The following is a 27,610-nucleotide window of genomic DNA, read 5'->3' as shown; positions in this document are numbered from 1 at the left end:
GCTGTAATGTGACTAATTTTTTGATCCAAAAGGATTCTCTTCTCCTGAGGGTTATTAAGGCATCCTTATTAGATCTAGATATCATCTCTATGGGTGTGATCCTCATAGGGTCTTTGTGTGTCTTGTGGAGATTCAGACAGTGTCTTGAGACACTGTGAGATTTAGATAATTTTTTTATATTGTAGGAGTGTTCAACCTAACGCTGTTAGGTTAGCCCACCCCATCCACAAACACCTTCACAACCATTGGTTCAAGTTCTCATGTTCCGGGAATAGTCCACACCCATCTACACATACCAATGTTGTCATTGGTGCTAGATTCCACGCCATACAATTAGTTGACACCCATATGTCGAGTCAATACTGTTCACAGGGTAGGATCATTGGTAAGGATAGACCAGTGAAAATGAATGTCCCTTACGGGCAATTTAGACGTATCAGGAGGAATTGTTCATCTATTGATGATTATGATACACAAGCCAGAATTATTGGTGAGAGATTTCTTGAAAAAGGCTATCCTCCAGACCTGATATCCAGGGAGATGGATAGGGTTAGGAAAGAAGATAGGTCGAGTTATTTCATCAATAAAGCTAAAAACCAAACTGTCTTTAAGGAAACTAACCCCCCTCTCTTCATTACCAGATATAATTCTCACCATCTTGAAGTAAACAAAATACTCAAGAAACACTGGTCTATCCTTACCAATGATCCTACCCTCAAGCAACTTTTGGGTGATAAACCCAAGGTAGTTTATAGGAGGGCTCCGACTTTAAAAACAGCCTTAGCCCCGAGTAAAATTGTCAGGGACAAATCCAACAACAATAATTTATCCCCAGGTATTCCATGGGACACTAATAAACAGAAGCCTATGGTCTCCAAATGTTTTAGAAAACGTTGTGGTATGTGCTCTTTCATATCACACAGAGTATCATCTTTTGTCACAGGAGAATCATTTGTGATCCAGAATCGTATGACATGTGAAACATCTTTTGTAATATATTTGCTTAGCTGCAAATGTGGGGTACAATATGTAGGTCGCACTTGCCGCAGGGTCAAAAAAAGATGGGGTGAACACTCCTACAATATAAAAAAAATATTTAAATCTCACAGTGTCTCAAGACACTGTCTGAATCTCCACAAGACACACAAAGACCCTATGAGGATCACACCCATAGAGATGATATCTAGATCTAATAAGGATGCCTTAATAACCCTCAGGAGAAGAGAATCCTTTTGGATCAAAAAATTAGTCACATTACAGCCTTATGGCTTGAACGAAAATTTAGACATGGCTTCTTTTTGATCTGACCCACTGCCAGTATATTCACTTCTAGAGCACAACTAATAAGATTAGGTGACTGAGAATGATTGGGGATCACTCCTGTTCCCGTTTTACTACTAGGGAACATATTTGCCTCTGCCTAACCTCAATTGGTACAGGAAGAGTCCCTCCTTTTTATTCTTTTTTATTCCTTCCATTTTCATTCCTTCCAGCTTTTTCTTTAGGGTGATATGTCACTACTATGTACCATATAGGGTCCCATATCATATATGCTCAAATAATGGTCAGTTAGTCCAGGCACTATTCTTTCGGGCTGTGTAATTCCTTACATTTAACCTTTAAGACTGTGCTGATGCACGGATTGGGAAAGCAGACTTACTGTGCCAATCTCCCGCAACTAGAAGACTGTATCCTCACACTAGTGAGATGATTAGTGTTTCAATCTATCACTAGTTATCATAAATAACACCGTCTGTTATCACAAATATTGTATGAATATACATTTGGACCAACAAGGCCATGGTATAGGTATTACAATCTCTGTACCTGAATCCCACAGTCCTAGCCCTATAGCCAGGGCTCTGCTCTGGTTGGAGAGAGTCCTTCTATTTTTATTTATATTTTTATTTTATGGTTAGAGAGAGTTTTATCATTTTCTATCACATCTCCTATACCATATATATTATGTCAATTGCACACCACATAGAGATTATCACTTGGGCCATCTACTTACACTTCACATAACATTCTCCCTAAGTAGTAATCACTACCATTCACACACCACTCACAGCAGATCACATGCCACCACTAACACATTTATTTATAAAAAGCATCAGGTTTAACCTCACATCTTATTTAGTTAAGCACATATTTACACCACATATTTCACCCTCTACCACTACGTTGGTAGATCGCCACAGCATAATTGCACACCACTTTTATTTACATTATTATATCATCACACTTTATATCACATTTATTCTCTATAATTCTTATTGCATCATGGCTCACACAATATGATATTTAATCACTAATATATGATCACCAAGTATTAACATTTTTACACAATTACACTTTATATTTTGATATGAATCGAGCACCTAGAAGAGACTAATCACAGTTGTTTAGTCCGTGCTTATAGCTGCAGCTCAGCGCTATGTTCGCGAGTGCAGGCACCCCAGGCGCATATTGGATACAGTGGCCCCTGCAAAGGAGATAGGATCTCCTAAGATCATTAGAGCTGACAGTCACGGTGTGAGCGTGGGCTGACCTCTTCATACGCAAGACTGAGGTTGTGCGTACAGCACATGTTGTGCTGACGCTGTTAGGTTAGCCCACCCCATCCACAAACACCTTCACAACCATTGGTTCAAGTTCTCATGTTCCGGGAATAGTCCACACCCATCTACACATACCAATGTTGTCATTGGTGCTAGATTCCACGCCATACAATTAGTTGACACCCATATGTCGAGTCAATACTGTTCACAGCAGTTAAACCCGGACAAATAATGAATACTCACTGAATCAGTGTTCACAACAGTTAAACCCGGACAAATAACGAACACTCACTGAATCAGTGACAAAACAGACTGATCTATGAGGATCACACACAGAATAGCCTTACACTTAGTGGGGGCAATATATACACACCCGCTACTAAGGTCTCAGCAAACAAACTTAGCTATTGTGCAATTTGACATCAGGAAGCAGACACCTAATTAATGAAGGTTTGGGTCTGTATTAATAGTTTGATATCCAGTTTGACAGCTTTGTTTTTTTCCTGCCCTGATTGTATGACTAAGTTGCTCATGGTTTTTACATTGTATCAGAATATGGTAAGGCTGATATTGTAGGCTGTATATAAATGTATAGAGTACGTTGAATGCAGACTGAATATGTATGGGAAACATATCATTATATTATCAGTTGGTTCAAACAAGCATTTTTTTCTAAAAATATATAATTCTATAGGAAATAGGAGCCCTGTTTTTAACAGTGTTATGTTTATGTTTATCATCACCAATCCACAATGATGATTTTATCATAATTATATGTACACAGATGATGATTTATGTTATTAGTTTGGTCTGCTGAAGCTTTGGTATTCACACTGAATTATGTTAGGGCTCTAGGTTGCCATACCAACCCTGCAGCAGACAGGTGCTAACACTTAATGACCATTAAGGTTTGAACAATCTGATTGGTTAATCAATTAGTATAGTTTTGTATAAAGCAAGTGTAATCTGAATGTGTTTTAATAATGTTTTAGCCTGAGGAAACAGCTTGTTTTAGCTGAGAAACGCGTCGCTTTTTAATAAAGATTTTTACAGAAATACACTTGCTTTTTGGACACCTTTTATATCATTTGTATGCTGCTAACTCTCTGGCACCTGAGAGTTATCCTGTTATCACCTGGAGGGATCAGTCTACTGGGCGACTGTTTGGTTCCAGTTTGCAGTATATGCACCTGCTGGTGCTTTGGATCTTGTAAGTAAGATTGCTCAGTTTACCACTCACTTGTCTAAACGTTACTGGGCTATGGTTTGCATATTTTGTGTTCACTCAGGAACCTGCTAATCACCACGACCAAGGACCACTATTTGACCCATGAAGTATACCAGTGAGCTGGACCACTGAGAGGCTCCAGATTGCTTCATAAGCACCAATGGGTGCGCCTCCATTGTGAGTATCTAATCGCTACCTTGTGGATTTTATCATCTGTTTTTTGGCTATACTAGGCCATGTTTGGCGCCTCTGTGTTTTATCTTTTTTCAGAAACCCTAAAATAGCTACAATATAAATTATAATTATATTGTAGCTATTTTAGGATTAATATTTATTTTACAGGCAACTTTGTATTTATTTTAACCAGGTACAATAGCTATTAAATAGTTAAGAACTATATAATAGTTACCTAGTTAAAATAATTACAAAATTACCTGTAAAATAAATCCTAACCTAAGTTACAATTAAACCTAACACTACACTATCAATAAATTATTAAATACAATACCTACAATTATCTACAATTAAACCTAACACTACACTATCAATAAATAGATTAAATACAATTCCTACAAATAAATACAATTAAATAAACTAACTAAAGTACAAAAAATAAAAAAGAACTAAGTTACAAAAAATAATTTTTTTTTTACAAACATTAGAAAAATATTACAACAATTTTAAACTAATTACACCTACTCTAAGCCCCCTAATAAAATAACAAAGACCCCCAAAATAAAAAAATGCCCTACCCTATTCTAAATTACAAAAGTTCAAAGCTCTTTTACCTTACCAGCCCTGAAAAGGGCCCTTTGCGGGGCATGCCCCAAAGAATTCAGCTCTTTTGCCTGTAAAAAAAACCATACAATACCCCCCCCAACATTACAACCCACCACCCACATACCCCTAATCTAACCCAAACCCCCCTTAAATAAACCTAACACTAAGCCCCTGAAGATCTTCCTACCTTGTCTTCACCTCACCGGGTTCACCGATCGGTCCAGAAGAGGGTCCGAAGTCTTGATCCAAGCCCAAGCGGGGGGCTGAAGACTGACGTCCATCCTCGGGCTGAAGTCTGGATCCAAGCGGCAAATGAAGAAGTCCATCTTCAGGAAGAAATCTTCATCCTATCCGGGCAGAAGAGGACATCCGGACCGGCAAACATCTTCATCCAAGCCGCATCTTCTATGTTGTTCCATCGGATGACAAGCGGCTGATCTTGAAGACCTCCGGAGCGGATCCATCCTCTTCGTTCGACGTCCAACTGAAGAATGAAGGTTCTTTTAAGGGACGTCATCCAAGATGGCGTCCCTCGAATTCCGATTGGCTGATAGGATTCTATCAGCCAATCGGAATTAAGGTAGGAAAATTCTGATTGGCTGATGGAATCAGCCAATCAGATTCAAGTTCAATCCGATTGGCTGATCCAATCAGCCAATCAGATTGAGCTCGCATTCTATTGGCTGTTCCGATCAGCCAATAGAATGCAAGCTCAATCTGATTGGCTGATCGGATCAGCCCCCCGCTTGGGCTTGGATCAAGACTTCGGACCCTCTTCTGGACCGATCGGTGAACCCGGTGAGGTGAAGACAAGGTAGGAAGATCTTCAGGGGCTTAGTGTTAGGTTTATTTAAGGGGGGTTTGGGTTAGATTAGGGGTATGTGGGTGGTGGGTTGTAATGTTGGGGGGGTATTGTATGGTTTTTTTTTACAGGCAAAAGAGCTGAATTCTTTGGGGCATGCCCCGCAAAGGCTCTTTTCAGGGCTGGTAAGGTAAAAGAGCTTTGAACTTTTGTAATTTAGAATAGGGTAGGGCATTTTTTTATTTTGGGGGTCTTTGTTATTTTATTAGGGGGCTTAGAGTAGGTGTAATTAGTTTAAAATTGTTGTAATATTTTTCTAATGTTTGTAAATATTTTTTTATTTTTTGTAACTTAGTTCTTTTTTATTTTTTGTACTTTAATTAGTTTATTTCATTGTATTTATTTGTAGATATTGTATTTAATTAATTTATTGATAATGTAGTGTTAGGTTTAATTGTAGATAATTGTAGGTATTTTATGTAATTAATTTATTGATAGTGTAGTGTTAGGTTTAATTGTAACTTAGGTTAGGATTTATTTTACAGGTAATTTTGTAATTATTTTAACTATTTTAGCTATTAAATAGTTCTTAACTATTTAATAGCTATTGTACCTGGTTAAAATAATTACAAAGTTACCTGTAAAATAAATATAAATCCTAAAATAGCTATAATATAATTATAATTTATATTGTAGCTATATTAGGGTTTATTTTACAGGTAAGTATTTAGCTTTAAATAGAAATAATTTATTTAATAAGAGTTAATTTATTTCGTTAGATTTAAATTATATTTAACTTAGGGGGGTGTTAGTGTTAGGGTTAGACTTAGCTTTAGGGGTTAATCCATTTATTACAGTAGCGGCGAGATTCGGTCGGCAGATTAGGGGTTAATAATTGAAGTTAGGTGTCGGCGATGTTAGGGAGGGCAGATTAGGGGTTAATACTATTTATTATAGGGTTATTGAGGCGGGAGTGAGGCGGATTAGGGGTTAATAACTTTATTATAGTAGCGGTGCGGTCCACTCGGCAGATTAGGGGTTAATAAGTGTAGGCAGGTGGAGGCGACGTTGAGGGGGGCAGATTAGGGGTTAATACATATAATATAGGGGTCGGCGGTGTTAGGGGCAGCAGATTAGGGGTACATAAGGATAACGTAGGTGGCGGCGCTTTGCGGTCGGCAGATTAGGGGTTAATTATTGTATGTAGCTGGCGGCGACGTTGTGGGGGGCAGGTTAGGGGTTAATAAATATAATATAGGGGTCGGCGGTGTTAGGGGCAGCAGATTAGGGGTACATAAGGATAACGTAGGTGGCGGTCGGCAGATTAGGGGTTAAAAAAATTTAATCGAGTGGCGGCGATGTTGGGGGACCTCGGTTTAGGGGTACATAGGTAGTTTATGGGTGTTAGTGTACTTTAGAGCACAGTAGTTAAGAGCTTTATGAACCGGCGTTAGCCCAGAAAGCTCTTAACTACTGACTTTTTTCTGCGGCTGGAGTTTTGTCGTTAGATTTCTAACGCTCACTTCAGCCACGACTCTAAATACCGGCGTTAGAAAGATCCCATTGAAAAGATAGGATACGCAAATGACGTAAGGGGATCTGCGGTATGGAAAAGTCGCGGCTGGAAAGTGAGCGTTAGACCCTTTCCTGACTGACTCTAAATACCGGCGGTAGCCCAAAACCAGCGTTAGGAGCCTCTAACGCTGGTTTTCACGGCTACCGCCCAACTCTAAATCTAGGCCCACGAGAATATTACATATTGGGTATATTTTTAAACCTGCCATTTCTATGGCTGATGTTGCTGCTGTTTCAACTTTTTGGTTGGACATTTTAGTTATCAGATCTTGAATTGTGTAAGCATTGTTCTTTTACTTCAACATGCTAATCATTGAATTTGTGATGCTATATTTTATGTTATTTTAATTGATGTTAAATCTTTGTTTTTAGCCATTTTTACTAGCAAAGTTTTATGGCTTAAATCTCTGATATGGTGTTTAAATTTAGATAACTATCTTATTATTTTAGAATAGCAATTTTTTAGGTTTTCTATTGGACTTTATTATCTCCTCTATTACTGGGGGAAAGGGAGTCTGTTCTGCCCAAAGATAAGAAATCTAAGGGTAATTTTTAAGCTCCCAATTGTTTTTTTATTCCCCTAAGGCCTCTGGCTCTAATTTGAGATTTTATACGAATTTGAATAAATCCAAACCTTATAATTAAACTAATTTCAGCTCCTAAGACTGCATGAAGGTACGCCCTTTAAACCAGTTCAACTGTTGGGGAGGCAGATTGAATTTATTTCAACACATTTGGACAGTTTCTGTTCAAAATCAGTGGAATCAGAATATTGTTTTCTCAGGGGTATCAAATAGGTTAGATTCTTTCCCATGTTTCTACAAACCCTGTGAAAGCTCAGTTTTTTTAGAAATATGTTTCAGATTTAGAGTTTTCAGGGGTGATGGTTCCAGTTCCTCTGCAGGGATGGGGTTTGGGTTTCTATTCAAATCTATTCATTGTCCCAAAGAAAGAATTTGTTCAGACCAATTCTGGATCTGACATTTTAAATTGTTTTGTAAGAGTCCCAACTTTCAAGATGGTGGCTATAGGGACTATTCTGTTCAGCAAGGTCACTTCATGTCCACAATAGATTACATGACGCTTATTTTCACATTCCAATTTATTCAGACCACTATTGTTTTCTGATATTCTCTTTTCTATATAAGCATTACCAATTTGTCGCTCATCATTTTGGGCTAGCAACAGCTCAGATATTCTTTTCAAAGATTCTTGGTGCCCTTCTATCTGTAATCAGAGAGCAGGGTATTGCGGTGTTTCCTTATTTGGATGATGTTTTGGTACTAGCTTTAATCTTTTCATTTAGCAGAATCTCACTTGAAACAGCTAGTGTGGTTTCTTCAAGACATGGTTGGAGGATCAATTTACAATAGAGTTTCTTGATTCCTTAGACAAGGGTCACCTTTTTAGGTTTTCAGATAAGATTTAGTGTCTATGATTCTTTCTCTGATAGGCTAGAGACGAATGAAGTTAATTTTAGTTTGTCTAAACCTTCAGTCTCTATTATTTCCTTCAGTGGTTATGTGCATGGAAATTTTAGGTCTCATGACTGCAGCACCAGGTGTGATCCTCTTTGCTCATTTTCATTTAAGGCCTCTATAGCTTTGCATGTTGCACCATAGGTGCAGGGATTATTTTCAGATATCACAACTGATTTACTTAAATCCCAACACTCTTTTCTCTCTGATTTGGTAGTTGAACTATCACCTTATTGTTCAGGGGGCCTCATTTGTTTTTCCTACCTGGACTGTATTCTCAAAAGATGCAAGTTTTTCAGGTGGGGGAGCTGTCTGAGAGGCTAGGGGACAGTACTAGGGGTTTGAAAACCTCAGGCGGCGAGGTTCCTAATCAATATTTTAGAACTTCAATGCTATTTTCAGGGCTCTTCAGGTGTGGCCTCTATTGAAGAGACAACTTTACCATTAGTTTTTAAACAGACAATATCACAACAGTGGCATATGTCAATCATCAAAGAGTAACTCGCAGTCCTTCAGTTATGGAGGAAGTATCTCGGATACTTTCTTGGACGGAATCCAACTCTTGTCTAATTTCTGCGATTCATATCCAAGCTTTAGACAATTGGGAAGGGGATTATCTCAGCCGTCAGACTTTATATCCGGAGGAGTGCTCTCCATCATGATGTGTTTTTTTTTCATCTTGTACAGATGTGGGGTCTTGCTGAAATAGATTTGATGCTCTCTCATCTAAACAAGAAGCTTTCCAGATTACGTTTCCAGGTCCAAGGATCTCCAGGCAGAAATGGTGGCTGCTCTAGCAGTTTCTTGGTTTTTACCAACCTGCTTACATTTTTCCATTTCTGGTTCTTTTTCGAAGGGTGATCTCCAAAATCATAATGGAACGATCTTCTTTGTTTCTGATAGCACCAGCTTGGCCTCTCAGGTTTTGGTATGTGGACCTTGTCATGATGTCCAGTTGCCAGCCTTGGCCACTTCCTTTAAGGCCAGAACTTCTGTTTCAGGGGCCGTTTTTCCATCAGGATCTTAAATCTCTAAATTTAAAGGCATGGAAATTGAACGCTTTAGTGCTTAGTCATAGAGGTTTCTCTGAATCAGTTATTAGCACTATGATACAGGCTTGTAAGTCTGTTTCAAGGAGAATTTATTTTTGGGTTTGGAAAACCTATATTTCATGATGTTCAACTCATGATTATTCTTGGCATTCTTTTAGAATTCCTAGGATTTTACAGTTTCTTCAGGATGGTTTGGATAACGGTTTTGTCTGCAAATACTTTAAAGGACAAATGTCTGCTCTTTCTGTCTTATTTCATAGAAAGATTGATAAACTTCTTGATATTCACTGTTTTGTTCAGGCTTTGATTTATATTAAACGTGTTTTTAAATCTAATTCTCCTCCTTAAAGTCTCAATTTTGGTTTTGAAGATTTTACAGGCTCCTCCTTTTGAGCCTATGCATTCTCTGGACATTAAATTACTTTCTTGGAAAGTGTTATTTATTTTGGCTATCTCTCTGCTTGAAGAGTTTCTGTATTGTCTGCTCTCTCTTATGAGTCTCTTTATCTGATTTTCCTTCAAGATAAAGCTGTTTTGCGGACTTCATTTTAATTTTTGCCTAAAGTTGTGAATTCTAACATCAATAAGGAAATTGTTGTTACTTCTTTGTGTCCTAATCCTAAGAACACTCTTGAAGAGTCTTTGCATTCTTTGGATGTGGTAAGAGCTTTGAAATATTATGTTGAGACTACTTAAGATGTCAGAAAGGCTACTAGTCTATTTGTTATTTTTTCTGGCTCCAGGAAAGGTCAGAAAGCCTCTGTTATTTCTCTGGCTTTTTGGTGGAGACTTTTGTTTCACAAAGCTTATTTGGAGGCAGGTCAGTCTCTGCATCAGAGAATTACAGCTCATTTTACTAGATCAGTTGCCACTTCTTGGACTTTCAAGAATGAAGCTTCGGTTGATAAAATTTGCAAAGCAGCAACTTGGTCTTCTTTGCATACTTTTTTTTTTTTTTTTTTTTTTTTTCAATTTTACCTTTTTTATGTGTTTGCTTCTTCGGAAGCAGCCTTTGGTAGAAAGGTTTTTCAGGCAGTTGTCTCAACTTGATTCTAATGCCTTTGATTTTAGTTTTTTTTTCAAATTTTTAAGAAAACTTAATTATTTTTTGGGATCTAATTTCTCAGCGGAAATCACTGTTTTTATTTTATCCCTCCCTCTCTAGCGACTCGTGGATTTCCACATCTTGGGTGTTATATCCCATACGTCACTAGCTCATGGACCGTTGCCACTTACATGAAAGAAAACATAATTTATGTAAGAACTTACCTGATAAATTAATTTCTATCATAGTGGCAAGAGTCCATGAGACCCACCCTATTTTTTTTGGTTATGATTTTTTGTATAAAGCAAATTATTTTTTTCCAGTTCCTCTTTTTGTATGCTTTTTACTCCTTTTTATACACCTCACTTCTTGGCTATACGCTAAACTGCGGTATGAGTGAGGTGGGAGCTGTATTTATAGGCATTTTGTGGTTTGGGACACTTTGCCCCCTCCTGGTAGGAATGTATATCCCATATGTCACAAGCTCATAGACTCTTGCCACTATGAAAGAAATTAATTCATCAGGTAAGTTCTTACATAAATTATGTTTATATATATATATATATATATATATATATATATATACAAACATTTTATACCCATATCCTTAACGTGAGTTCTTCAGTCTAGCTAATACAACCAGCGTTAATTTAATTTGCACTTGAGGAAATGCATTAACTTTAAACTTGTAATATACTCACAAGTTAGCACAGTCATGATATTACTTATCGCGACTCACGCTAGCGATAGCACACCACTTGTAATCTAGCCCTATGTTTTGTAATTATTTTTTTTTTAAATGTCTTTTGATAGAAATTATTAATTACTTCTTCTTACTGGATAACACAGAAGTAGTATTGAGTTCTTATTTATGAAGCAACATGAACTCTTCCACCCATTTTAGATAATGAACAATATATTTAATTCAGGTGTTTTGAAAAAAGTTTGGATTCAGCAATCAATCTAGATTTACTATAATAGGAGTAAAGCTTTCCACTACTGAACTTTAGTCAGAAACATTACAATTTTTTTGCTAATATGTAAAAACATAATTAATAAGAACAGAGACAGAGAGATCCCTTGAGCCTGATTATTATTATATTTTTTTTCCTGATAAGCCTTAATTAGAGTTAATTAGTACAAAAGATCAGCAATTGTATAACCAATAATATTCAGAGCAACATATGCAAAAAAATGTCACTGTGATGGATGCATAACATATATATTATATAAAGTGAATAGACAATCAGAACTCATTAAAAGATCAGTTAAAGGATAGGTAGGTTGATAGATGATAGGTAGATAGATAGACAAACAGACAGACATACAGACAGACAGACAGACAGACAGACAGATAGATAGATAGATAGATAGATAGGTAGATAGACAGACTGACAGATAGATAGATAGATAGATAGATAGATAGATAGATAGATAGATAGGTAGCTAGACAGACAGACAGACAGACCGACAGACAGACAGAGAGACAGACAGACAGACGAAAGATAGATGATAGATAGATAGATAGATAGATCAGAAACAGGAAAGAGCAGGAGCAAAAGAAGAACATTCTTCTAGCAAATTATAAAAAACCAGACCTGGTGAGTATTTTTCCATCAATAAACACATGCTTTATCTTCTTTTATCTTGTGCTCTTCATTTTGTGTTGGATCATATACTCACTTATAACTTGCTTCCATGAAGTTATCAATGTGAGCTTTATCAGTAAGTTATTAAAACAATTACTAATAATTAAAGGGATATTCTGGTCAAAATTAAACTTTTCTGATTCAGATAGAGCGTGCAATTTTAAGCAACTTTTTAATTAACTCCTATTATAAATTTTTCTTCATTCTCTTGGTATTTTTATTTGAAAATGCTTAGGAGGCAGCCCATTTTTGGTTCAGAACCTGGGTAGTGCTTGCTAATTGGTGACTACATTTAGACACCAATCAGCAAGCGCTACCCAGGTGCTAAACCAAAAATGGTCCGGCTCCTAAGTTTACATTCTTGCTTTTCAAATAAAGATATCAAGAGAATGAAGAAATTTGATAATAGGAGTAAATTGCAAAGTTGCTTTATATTACATGCTCTATCTGAATCATAAAAGTTTAATTTTGACTAGACTATCTCTTTAAGATTTGTAGGATTGGAACCATTTTTAATGTATTAACCAGCTATATCTTTAATTAGAGTAGTATGTACGTATGCTCTTATATCCTGACCATATGGAGGTTATTGTTATTGTTTCATCCATTTGCTGTATAAAGGCCAGATTACAAGTGGAGCGTTATTTAATGCTCCCGCTCGAGTCTTAACTGTGCTAGAAATAAGCTTTGTGCTTGTTTTACAAGTTGAAAGTAAACTGTTTGCACTCGTGCGCTAACCCCACACGTGTAAAAAGACGAACTTACAATATGGCACGCATGTTAACCTATACCCCCACAGAAGTAAATGGAGTTAAAAAAAAGTGGGAAAAAGCACCCTACTTGCGCAAGCCGACATGAAAATATGAAAAGTTCACATTCCAATATTCTTCACATAGAAGAATGTGTTCTATTTAGTCATAAACACATTTTTCTACATATATCTGATGGTATTTTGGCACATTATATATATATATATATATATATATATATCTATACCTATAAATAGGGATGATTAGAAATAGGTATAGTTATATACAGATGTATATATATAGGAATATCTATTTATAAATACACATTCTACTATGTGTAGAACATTGTAATGTCAAATATTTACAGTAAATACATAGTTAAAACCATTATTAACTATGTATATTGCATAAATGTTTTTTTTCATGTTTTAATCTACTTGAATGCAAAGGGCTCTAATGCATATATATATAAATATATATATATATATACACACATATTTATGTATGTGTTTGTATGAGTATATATGTCTGTAAATACATGTAGACACATATAAATACATAAGTACATTTGAACACATAAACACATATATAGACATATATGTATATATATATATATATATATATATATATATATATATATATATATATATATATACAAATACAAAATTTGTTTTTTTAGCACACCTTACAAAAAGTTTAAATCCACATCTGGGAGTGCTGCCAATATGACCCAGTAATTACACAAACAAAGAGGTATCAGCGCACATCCATTTTCCAAAGCACAACATATTTTTTACTGCTGCAAAAAATTGCCTGCAAATACATCAAGAGACAACTATTCTTTTTTTAAATAATATTGGGAACTTAGTCACACAATATGGCCATATTCTGCTTAGCCAGTCACCACTTTCAAGGTGCCCCAATTCGACCGGTCCTTCTCTACAGTCCTTTTTGCCACAGAGGGCTGAAACATTCCTGCTTTTACTCTTCATAATAGAATGAGACTCCCTGGCTTTTTATTCACAACTCTATAACACTGTTATGAGCACACCTGAACTTGGGTTGGGTGCTTAAACCAATGGGAGATGGTCAGTCTCCCTGGTAATTTTAAATACAAATACAAAATTTGTTTTTTTAGCACACCTTACAAAAAGTTTAAATCCACATCTGGGAGTGCTGCCAATATGACCCAGTAATTACACAAACAAAGAAGTATCAGCGCACATCCATTTTCCAAAGCACAACATATTTTTTACTGCTGCAAAAAATTGCCTGCAAATACATCAAGAGACAACTATTCTTTTTTTAAATAATATTGGGAACTTAGTCACACAATATGGCCATATTCTGCTTAGCCAGTCACCACTTTCAAGGTGCCCCAATTCGACTGTTCCTACTCTACAGTCCTTTTTGCCACAGAGGGCTGAAACATTCCTGCTTTTACTCTTCATAATAGAATGAGACTCCCTGGCTTTTTATTCACAACTCTATAACACTGTTATGAGCACACCTGAACTTGGGTTGGGTGCTTAAACCAATGAGAGATGGTCAGTCTCCCTGGTAATTTTAAATACAAATACAAAATTTGTTTTTTTAGCACACCTTACAAAAAGTTTAAATCCACATCTGGGAGTGCTGCCAATATGACCCAGTAATTACACAAACAAAGAGGTATCAGCGCACATCCATTTTCCAAAGCACAACATATTTTTTACTGCTGCAAAAAATTGCCTGCAAATACATCAAGAGACAACTATTCTTTTTTAACCCCTTAATGACCGGACCATTTTTCAATTTTCTTACCCTTAATGACAATGGCTATTTTTACATTTCTGCAGTGTTTGTGTTTAGCTGTAATTTCCCTCTTACTCATTTACTGTACCCACACATATTATATACCGTTTTTCTCGCCATTAAATGGACTTTCTAAGGATACCATTATTTTCATCATATCTTATAATTTCCTATAAAAAAAAATATAAAATATGAGGAAAAAATTGAAAAAAACACACTTTTTCTAACTTTGACCCCCAAAATCTGTTACACATCTACAATCACCAAAAAACACCTATGCTAAATAGTTTCTAAATTTTGTCCTGAGTTTAGAAATACCCAATGTTTACATGTTCTTTACTTTTTTTGCAAGTTATAGGGCCATAAATACAAGTAGCACTTTGCTATTTCCAAACAACTTTTTTTCAAAATTAGCGCTAGTTACATTGGAACCCTGATATCTGTCAGGAATACCTGAATATCCCTTGACATGTATATATTTTTTTTTAGAAGACAACCCAAAGTATTGATCTAGGCCCATTTTGGTATATTTCATGCCACCATTTCACCGCCAAATGTCATCAAATAAAAAAAAAAGTTCACTTTTTCACAAATTTTGTCACAAACTTTAGGTTTCCCACTGAAATTATTTACAAACAGCTTCTGCAATTAAGGCACAAATGGTTGTAAATGCTTCTTTGGGATCCCCTTTGTTCAGAAATAGCAGACTTATATGGCTTTGGGGTTGCTTTTTGGTAAGTAGAAGGCCGCTAAATGCTGCTGCGCACCACACGTAAATTATGCCCAGCAGTTAAGGGGTTAAATTAGGTAGCTTGTAGGGAGCTTGCAGGGTTAATTTTAGCTTTAGGGTAGAGATCAGCCTCCCACCTGACACATCCCACCCCCTGATCCCTCCCAAACAGTTCTCTTCCCTCCCCCACCCCACAATTGTCCCCGCCATCTTAAGTACTGGCAGAAAGTCTGCCAGTACTAAATAAAAGGAGTTTTTCTTTTTTTTAATAAAAAAAAATAAAATGTTTTAGCTGTGATGGACTCCTGCCTTAGCCCCAACCTCCATGATCCCCCCCCCCAGCTCTCTAACCCTCTCCCCTACCTAATTGCCGCCATCTTGGGTACTGGCAGCTGTCTGCCAGTACCCAATTTGCCCCCCAAAAAAGTGTTTTTTTTATTATTTTTTATTTCCATTTTAATTTTTTCTGTAGTGTAGCAGCCCCCCACAATACCCCAACCCCCTCCCCCTCCCAGATCCTCATATATTTATTATTACTTTCCCCCCCCCCTCTTCCCACTCATTGGTGTCAGTGTGGGTAGGTAATCGCGCGCATGCGCGCGCACCCGCGCACGCGCATGCGCGCCCCCGCACGCTCCCGGCACCCGGCGTGCACATTGCACTAACAGGAGCCGGATGCCGGGTAGCGATGGGCCGCCCACCCGCCTCCCTGTTGCGCTCCCACCCACCAACGAACCGGCCGCATCGCTACCGGTGCAGAGAGGGCCACAGAGTGGCTCTCTCTGCATCGGATGTTTCTAAAGGGTATTGCAGGATGCCTCAATATCGAGGCATCACTGCAATACCCTGAGAGCTGCTGGAAGCGATTGCGATCGCTTCCAGCACTCTCTTAGACAAGTGACGTACCAGGTAGTCCATTGTCACTAACTGCAAGTTTTTGCAGGACGTACCTGGTACGTCACTTGTCATTAAGGGGTTAAATAATATTGGGAACTTAGTCACACAATATGGCCATATTCTGCTTAGCCAGTCACCACTTTCAAGGTGCCCCAATTCGAGTGGTCCTACTCTACAGTCCTTTTTGCCACAGAGGGCTGAAACATTCCTGCTTTTACTCTTCATAATAGAATGAGACTCCCTGGCTTTTTATTCACAACTCTATAACACTGTTATGAACACACCTGAACTTGGGTGGGGTGCTTAAACCAATGGGAGATGGTCAGTCTCCCTGGTAATTTTAAATACAAATACAACATTTGTTTTTTTAGCACACCTTACAAAAAGTTCAAATCCACATCTGGGAGTGCTGCCAATATGACCCAGTAATTACACAAACAAAGAGGTATCAGCGCACGTCCATTTTCCAAAGCACAACATATTTTTTACTGCTGCAAAAAATTGCCTGCAAATACATCAAGAGACAACTATTCTTTTTTTAAATAATATTGGGAACTTAGTCACACAATATGGCCATATTCTGCTTAGCCAGTCACCACTTTCAAGGTGCCCCAATTCGACTGGTCCTACTCTACAGTCCTTTTTGCCACAGAGGGCTGAAACATTCCTGCTTTTACTCTTCATAATAGAATGAGACTCCCTGGCTTTTTATTCACAACTCTATAACACTGTTATGAGCACACCTGAACTTGGGTTGGGTGCTTAAACCAATGGGAGATGGTCAGTCTCCCTGGTAATTTTAAATACAAATACAAAATTTGTTTTTTTAGCACACCTTACAAAAAGTTTAAATCCACATCTGGGAGTGCTGCCAATATGACCCAGTAATTACACAAACAAAGAGGTATCAGCGCACATCCATTTTCCAAAGCACAACATATTTTTTAATGCTGCAAAAAATTGCCTGCAAATACATCAAGAGACAACTATTCTTTTTTAAATAATATTGGGAACTTAGTCACACAATATGGCCATATTCTGCTTAGCCAGTCACCACTTTCAAGGTGCCCCAATTTGACTGGTCCTACTCTACAGTCCTTTTTGCCACAGAGGGCTGAAACATTCCTGCTTTTACTCTTCATAATAGAATGAGACTCCCTGGCTTTTTATTCACAACTCTATAACACTGTTATGAACACACCTGAACTTGGGTGGGGTGCTTAAACCAATGGGAGATGGTCAGTCTCCCTGGTAATTTTAAATACAAATACAACATTTGTTTTTTTAGCACACCTTACAAAAAGTTCAAATCCACATCTGGGAGTGCTGCCAATATGACCCAGTAATTACACAAACAAAGAGGTATCAGCGCACGTCCATTTTCCAAAGCACAACATATTTTTTACAGCTGCAAAAAATTGCCTGCAAATACATCAAGAGACAACTATTCTTTTTTTAAATAATATTGGGAACTTAGTCACACAATATGGCCATATTCTGCTTAGCCAGTCACCACTTTCAAGGTGCCCCAATTCGACTGGTCCTACTCTACAGTCCTTTTTGCCACAGAGGGCTGAAACATTCCTGCTTTTACTCTTCATAATAGAATGAGACTCCCTGGCTTTTTATTCACAACTCTATAACACTGTTATGAGCACACCTGAACTTGGGTTGGGTGCTTAAACCAATGGGAGATGGTCAGTCTCCCTGGTAATTTTAAATACAAATACAAAATTTGTTTTTTTAGCACACCTTACAAAAAGTTTAAATCCACATCTGGGAGTGCTGCCAATATGACCCAGTAATTACACAAACAAAGAGGTATCAGCGCACATCCATTTTCCAAAGCACAACATATTTTTTAATGCTGCAAAAAATTGCCTGCAAATACATCAAGAGACAACTATTCTTTTTTAAATAATATTGGGAACTTAGTCACACAATATGGCCATATTCTGCTTAGCCAGTCACCACTTTCAAGGTGCCCCAATTTGACTGGTCCTACTCTACAGTCCTTTTTGCCACAGAGGGCTGAAACATTCCTGCTTTTACTCTTCATAATAGAATGAGACTCCCTGGCTTTTTATTCACAACTCTATAACACTGTTATGAGCACACCTGAACTTGGGTGGGGTGCTTAAACCAATGGGAGATGGTCAGTCTCCCTGGTAATTTTAAATACAAATACAAAATTTGTTTTTTTAGCACACCTTACAAAAAGTTTAAATCCACTCCCTGGCTTTTTATTCATTGGCTTTATATTGCATGCTCTATCTGAATCATAAAAGTTTAATTTTGACTAGACTATCTCTTTAAGATTTGTAGGGTTGGAACCATTTTTAATGTATTAACCAGCTATATCTTTAATTAGAGTAGTATGTACGTATGCTCCTATATCCTGACCATATGGAGGTTATTGTTATTGTTTCATCCATTTGCTGTATAAAGGCCAGATTACAAGTGAAGCGTTATTTAATGCTCCCGCTCGAGTCTTAACTGTGCTAGAAGTAAGCTTTGTGCTCATATTACAAGTTGAAAGTCAACTGTTTGCACTCGTGCGCTAACCCCATACGTGTAAAAAGACGAACTTACAATATGGCACGCATGTTAACCTATACCCCCACAGAAGTCAATGCAGTAAAAAAAGTGGGAAAAAGCACCCTACTAGTGCAAGCCCGACATGAAAATATGAAAAGTTCACATTCCAATACAGGGAGTGCAGAATTATTAGGCAAGTTGTATTTTTGAGGATTAATTTTATTATTGAACAACAACCATGTTCTCAATGAACCCAAAAAACTCATTAATATCAAAGCTGAATAGTTTTGGAAGTATTTTTTAGTTTGTTTTTAGTTATAGCTATTTTAGGGGGATATCTGTGTGTGCAGGTGACTATTACTGTGCATAATTATCAGGCAACTTAACAAAAAACAAATATATACCCATTTCAATTATTTATTTTTACCAGTGAAACCAATATAACATCTCAACATTCACAAATATACATTTCTGACATTCAAAAACAAAACAAAAACAAATCAGTGACCAATATAGCCACCTTTCTTTGCAAGGACACTCAAAAGCCTGCCATCCATGGATTCTGTCAGTGTTTTGATCTGTTCACCATCAACATTGCGTGCAGCAGCAACCACAGCCTCCCAGACATTGTTCAGAGAGGTGTACTGTTTTCCCTCCTTGTAAATCTCACATTTGATGATGGACCACAGGTTCTCAATGGGGTTCAGATCAGGTGAACAAGGAGGCCATGTCATTAGATTTTCTTCTTTTATAACCTTTCTTGCCAGCCACGCTGTGGAGTACTTGGACGCGTGTGATGGAGCATTGTCCTGCATGAAAATCATGTTTTTCTTGAAGGATGCAGACTTCTTCCTGTACCACTGCATGAAGAAGGTATCTTCCAGAAACTGGCAGTAGGACTGGGAGTTGAGCTTGACTCCATCCTCAACCCGAAAAGACCCCACAAGCTCATCTTTGATGATACCAGCCCAAACCAGTACTCCACCTCCACCTTGCTGGCGTCTGAGTCGGACTGGAGCTCTCTACCCTTTACCAATCCAGCCACGGGCCGATCCATCTGGCCCATCAAGGCTCACTCTCATTCCATCAGTCCATAAAACCTTAGAAAAATCAGTCTTGAGATATTTCTTGGCCCAGTCTTGACGTCAGCTTGTGTGTCTTGTTCAGTGGTGGTCGTCTTTCAGCCTTTCTTACCTTGGCCATGTCTCTGAGTATTGCACACCTTGTGCTTTTGGGCACTCCAGTGATGTTGCAGCTCTGAAATATGGCCAAACTGGTGGCAAGTGGCATCTTGGCAGCTGCACGCTTGACTTTTCTCAGTTCATGGGCAGTTATTTTGCGCCTTGGTTTTTCCACATGCTTCTTGCGACCCTGTTGACTATTTTGAATGAAATGCTTGATTGTTCGATGATCACGCTTCAGAAGCTTTGCAATTTTAAGAGTGCTGCATCCCTCCGCAAGATATCTCACTATTTATGACTTTTCTGAGCCTGTCAAGTCCTTCTTTTGACCCATTTTGCCAAAGGAAAGGAAGTTGTCTAATAATTATGCACACCTGATATAGGGTGTTGATGTCATTAGACCACACCCCTTCTCATTACAGAGATGCACATCACCTAATATGCTTAATTGGTAGTAGGCTTTCGAGCCTATACAGCTTGGAGTAAGACAACATGCATAAAGAGGATGATGTGGTCAAAATACTCATTTGCCTAATAATTCTGCACTCCCTGTATTCTTCACATAGAAGAATGTGTTCTATTTAGTCATAAACGCATTTTTCTACATATATCTGATGGTATTTTGGCACATTATATATATATATATCTATACCTATAAATAGGGATGATTAGAAATAGGTATAGTTATATACAGATATATATATATATATATATATATATATATATATATATATATATATATATATATATATATATATATATAGGAATATCTATTTATAAATACACATTCTACTATGTGTAGAACATTGGAATGTCAAATATTTACAGTAAATACATAGTTAAAACCATTATTAACTATGTATATTGCATAAATGTTTTTTTCATGTTTTAATCTACTTGAATGCAAAGGGCTCTAATGCATATATATATATATATATATATATATATACACACATATTTATGTATGTGTTTGTATGAGCATATATGTCTGTAAATACATGTAGACACATATAAATACATAAGTACATTTGAACACATAAACACATATATAGACATATACGTATATATATATATATATATATATATATATATAATATAATATAATATAATATAATATAAAACAAAATAACAAGAGTATTGCATTGAGCAATGATACTTTTTTATTGGTATAACTATACCTAGAGATACATACACAATACATGTCTAAATATGTACAGGTATTGTATGTGTATGTATATATATATATATATATATATATATATATATATATATATATATATATATATATATATATATATATATATAAATATATATATATATATATATATATAGTATACAGTATTTATATATATATATATATATATATATATATATATAGTATTCCTTCCTTTTTCAAGTCTGAAGCAATACTGACCAATTCAATGTAATTTACAGATTATGGGTTAGATTTATCAAAGCTTCAACTAATAATACGCTCAAATCCCACTTCAAATTCGTTGTGAGATTGATCAGCTGTAGTTAACAAAGCGTCAAGATCGTCAAATGTTGAAATGGGTGATGTAATATAAGCTCCCGCGATATCAATCCAACGCAGATCGATGCTTGCATCATTCCAGATGTTTCGAATTCACATTCAACTCTATTTGACCCTCTTCCCAATTTATCAAACATTCAACAGATACGCTCGCGTCAATTCCGACACAGCGTACCTACCGTTCAAACCGCCACATTTGAGGCCAGGGAATGCCATAGGGAGTCTGAAAATACAGAAAGGTTATGTTTGATGCTGCAAGACAATGAAGCATATTAGATAATAAAAGTAAATTAGAAACTTTATGCAAATTGTATACTCTTTTTAAATCAAACAATATTATTGCCCCAAAATTGGTGCACTAGTAGATATATGGTTAAAAATGAAATACATTACTACTTATGGATTAAGTTACAATTTTGTCTCTCATTACAAAACAAAGGGGACGATATTATTGCTCCAAATTTGGTGCAAAGAATTTCTCCAAACTTGGTGCACTAATAGATATAGAGATAAAAATGAAATAAATACATAACATAATATAGCTAACCTCCTTTTTTTTTTTTTTTTTTTTTGGATAAATCTATTTGCACCTTGCATTGATGATGACATTAAGACACACTGTAATATTTTAGACAATGATTTTAAAATTCAAATGATGTTTTATTCAATATAATCTTAAACGTTTTAAACTTTTATTCAATATAAACTTAAACTTTTAATGCTAGTTTACCTAGCATTAAACTGTCACGATGTCCTCCTTTTCGGACCCAATAAACCCGCATGGGATGACTCCTGGTGGTCCACAGCCCTCGGTCACCCTCCAACCCCATTCGACTACGCACAAAATCTAGACTTCATCCTGGACTAATCACTCTCCATGAACCGACAAATCAATGCCATCACCTCAACATGCTTCCAAATCCTCCACCTGCTATGAAAAGTCTTCAAGTGGATCCCTACCGAAACCAGGAAAACAGTCACCCACACCGTTGTCAGCAGCTGGTTGGACTACGGCAATGCACTCTACGCTGGCTTCACCATCAAACTCCAAAAGAGACTCCAACGTATCCAGAACGCCTCAGCCAGACTCATCCTCGACATCCCTCTCCAATGCCACATCACCGAACACCTAAGGAACCTTCACTGGCTCCCCATCAACAAGAGAATCACCTTCAAGCTCCTTACCCACGCGTTCAAGGCCCTACACAACATCGGACCAGAATACATAAACCACCGCGTAAGTTTCTAAACCCCCGCCAGACAACTACAATCAGCCAACCAAGCAGTCGCAGTCATCCCCCGTATCAGCAAATCCACAGCGGGCGGAAGATCCTTCTCCCACATAGCAGCAAAGACATGGAACACCCTCCCGCTGCACCTCAGATAATCCACCTCCCTTACAAAGTTCAGAAAGGACCTCAAAACCTGTCTCTTTGACTGAACGTCCATCCCCTCCCCCCCTCCTCCTATCTGCTTTCCCATAGTGCCTTGAGACCCTCACAGGTGACTAGTTTGCACTCTATAAGTACCCGATAGATAGATAGATAGATAGATACATACATAGATAATTCAGATACAGCAGAAATTAAAATCACCTCTTTACTGTCATGCTATTTTAGTTTTTTTTCTGCTTTCTCTTGAATTTCATTCTCATTAAGAAATGTCATCTTATATGCCAGCCCATTTTATAACACCTGTGTAGGGATGGTGTTTAAAACTAGACTGCAATCATGAGGGGTTACACAGGTGCAGAGAGAAAACTGACCTAGCTCCTAAAATATACATTTATTTCAAATAAATACATATGATACCCTGATTACATGTTATTATAATAATAATAATAAATTTACACTATATACATATAGTGGTATAAATAAACACAGAGATATGAAAGACAACAATGTTTAGAACAAAAAAAGGAATTTAGGGACATGTAAATATGTTTGCAAAAGATTTCGGACATAATACACACACACACACATATACAGTTGTGCTCATAAGTTTACATACCCTGGCAGAATTTATGATTTCTTGGCCATTTTTCAGAGAATATGAATGATAACACAAAAACTTTGCTTTCACTCATGGTTAGTGTTTGGCTGAAGCCATTTATTATCAATCCACGGTGTTTACTCTTTTTAAATCATAATGACAACAGAAACTACCCAAATAACCCTGATCAAAAGTTTACATACCCTGGTGATTCTGGCCTGATAACATGCACAAAAGTTGACACAAAGGGGTTTGAATGGCTATTAAAGGTAACCACCCTCACCTGTGATCTGTTTGCTTGTAATTAGTATGTGTGTATAAAAGATCAATACGTTTCTAGACTCCTGACAGACCCTTCCATCTTTCATCCAGTGCTGCACTGACGTTTCTGGATTCTGAGTCATGGGGAAAGAAAAAGAATTGTCAAAGGATCTGTGGAAAAAGGTAGTTGAACTGTATAAAACAGGAAAGAGATATAAAAAGATATCCAAGGAATTGAGAATGCAAATCAGCAGTGTTCAAACTCTAATCAAGAAGTGGAAAATTAGGCATTCTGTTTGATAACATACTGCATTCATCTTGCCATCAATTCTGACCAATTTTCCTGTGCCTTTGTAGCTTACACATCCCCAAAACATCAGCGATCCACCTCCGTGTTTCACAGTAGGAATGGTGTACCTTTCATCATAGGCCTTGTTGACTCCTCTCCAAATGTAGCGTTTACGGTTGTGGCCAAAAAGTTACATTTTGGTCTCATCACTCAAAATGACTTTGTGCCAGAAGCTTTAAGGCTTGTTTCTGTGCTGTTTGGCGTATTGTAAGCGGGATACTTTGTGGTATTTGCATAGTAATGGGTTTCTTCTGGCGACTCGACCATGCAGCCCATATTTCTTCAAGTGCCTCCTTATTGTGCAAGTTGAAACAGCCACACCAGGTGAGGATGGTTACCTTTAATAGCCATTCAAACACCTTTGTGTCAACTTGTGTGCATGTTATCAGGCCAAAATCACCAGGGTATGTAAACTTTTGATCAGGGTAATTTGGGTAGTTTCTGTTATCATTATGATTTAAAAAGAGTAAACATAGTTGATTGATAATAAATGGCTTCAGCCAAACATTAACCACGAGTGAAAGAAAAGTTTTTGTGTTATCATTCATATTCTCTGAAAAATGGCCAAGAAATCATAAATTCTGCCAGGGTATGTAAACTTATGAGCACAACTGTATATATATATATATATATATATATATATATATATATATATATATATATACACACAAAAGTATGTGCAAAGATATGTATGTATGTACAAATTCTAGCATTAATAATCATTTTAAAAAAACATGAGATAGGCATATCATAATTTCTAGAAATACAAATATACATTCATTTATGTGGAAATATCATATATCAGTTTTTGTATAACAAATACATAGAAAATAACTTTCTATGAGATATTATTGTTTGTTCAGGTATAAATCTAGCTATTTTGAAAAATAGAGATTAGCTTTAGAGAAATATGCTTGTTCATGGACAGTAATGAAATGGTATAAATAAAGTTGGAAAAAACTGAATATCCGTGACATCGATGACTCTTATTTATCCGATGCACATCGCTCCATATTTGACACATGTGTTTTTGACAGACTTTTTAATAAATAAGGCCTTCATATGTAAATTCGCGGCAGCGATATCTGGCGAGTGTATTGACTCCAGCGAATGCATTGAGATTGACGCAATGATAAATAGGCCCCCAAATCTTGAAACACAAAATGGCTAAAAAGGACAGAAAGTGTTACAGAGGTCTGAGTGCAGGAAGAGGAGGGGGTGTTGTAAAATCATGATGGGTGCTTAGGTGACAGTGCAAGGAAAAAAGGATGGAGGCTCTCCAAATATGCCAATATTATCTCTTTATTAGAATAGTTGACTTTGCAACTATTCTCATAAAGAGATAATATTGGCATATTTGGGGAACCTCCATCCTTTTTTCCTTGCATTGTTTCTCTGGAGTTTGGTAGTAACTCCGTGGGGCTCTAACCATTAGATTTGTGCTGGATATCATTGGATTGTTCATTGCTTAGGTGACAGTGGCAGACAGTGTCTAGTGTAGGAGAACAGACAGGGGAAATATGTAGTTTTACATAGAGCATATACTGAAATGAAGTTATATATCAACATGAAATCAATATGTATAAAGATGTGAAATGATGTATTTTAATTTCAAATGTTTTTCTTGAAAATGATAATGCACTTCAACTCACTAATTTCTGGGCTAAATGTGGTCTCTGGGTTCTTAACACATTATCAAAATATTTTGTAATGTACTTTCATATAGTTTATTATATTGTCTATTCCATACCCTTTATAAATAGGTACACAGGTAAGCCTATATCCATACTTTTGCCATTATATATATATATATATATATATATATATATATATATATATATATATATATATATATGTATTTTTTTTTTTATTATTTCTTTCTTCTTTCCTTTCTTCTTTTTTGACTATTTTATTTTCCCCATGTATACATCTTTCCACATCTTTATACATATTGATTCCATGTTGATATATAACTTCATGTCAGTATATGCTCTCTGTAAAACTATATAATTCCTCTGTCTGTTCTCCTACATTGGACACTGTCTGCCTCTGTCACCTAAGCCCCCCTCGTGACACCCCTCCTCTCCCTTAGAACACTTTCTGTACTTTTTAGACATTCTCACCTAGATTGCGAGTTTTGTCGGTAATGCTGTGCGGTGCTAACGAGCAGTTTTCCCTCACCGCTCACCTAAAGACAACGCTGGTATTAGTGGTTTTTAGAAACTCAGTGTTAGCCACAGAAAAAGTGAGCGGAGAGCAAAATATAGCTCCACATCTCACCTCAATACCAGCGCTGCTTACGGTAGCGGTGAGCTGGTAAAACGTGCTTGTGCACGATATCCCCATAGGGATCAATGGGGCAGAGCAGGCAGCAAAAAAGCAGCGTAAAGCTCCTAACGCAGCCCCATTGATTCCTATGGGGAAATACTTTTAATGTCTACACCTAACACCCTAACATTAACCCTGAGTCTAAACACCCCTAAAATTACACTTATTAACCCCTAATCTTCCGCCTCCAACATCGCCACAACCTACATTAGAATATTAACCCCTAATCTGCCTCTCCAGACACCGCCGCCACCTACATTATACTTATGAACCCCTAATCTGCCACCCCCAACATCGCCGACACCTACATTGTATTTATTAACCCCTAATCTGCCGCCCCCAATGACGCTGCAACCTAACTACACTTATTGACCCCTAATCTGCCGCCCACCAACGTCGCCGCCACTATAGTAAAGTTATTAACCCCTAAAACTAAGTCTAACCCTAACCCTAACACCCCCTAACAAATATAATTTAAATAAATCTAAATAAAATTACTATAATTCACTAAATTATTCCTATTTAAAACTAAATACTTACCTATAAAATAAACCCTAAGCTATCTACAACATAACTAATAGTTACATTGTAGCTAGTTTAGGATTTATTTTTATTTTACAGGCAACTTTGTATTTATTTTAACTAGGTAGAATAGTTATTAAATAGTTATTAACTATTTAATAGCTACCTCGTTAAAATAAAGAAAAATTTACCTGTAAAATAAATCCTAACCTAAGTTACAATTACAACACTACACTATAATTAAATAAATTCCCTAAACTAAATACAATTAATTACAATTTAAAACAATTATCTAAAGCAGTGGTTCTTAAACTAGTCCTCGGGACCCCACAACCTGTCCAGGATTTAGGGATTACCCAGTTGTGTCTAAGGTGTTTTAAAAAAAAAATTTAAACACCTTAGACACACCTGGGTAATACCAAAATCCTGGACTGGTTGTGGGGTCCTGAGGACTGGTTTAAGAACCACTGATCTAAAGTACGAAAAAAAAACCCCACTAAATTACAGAAAATAATAAAAAAAAAAAAAATTTTGCATCAGCCAATAGGATTTTTTCTACCTTAAT

Source organism: Bombina bombina, chromosome 2 (assembly GCF_027579735.1).
Source record: "Bombina bombina isolate aBomBom1 chromosome 2, aBomBom1.pri, whole genome shotgun sequence".
Lineage (NCBI taxonomy): Eukaryota > Metazoa > Chordata > Amphibia > Anura > Bombinatoridae > Bombina > Bombina bombina.
This window is presented reverse-complemented; position numbering follows the sequence as displayed.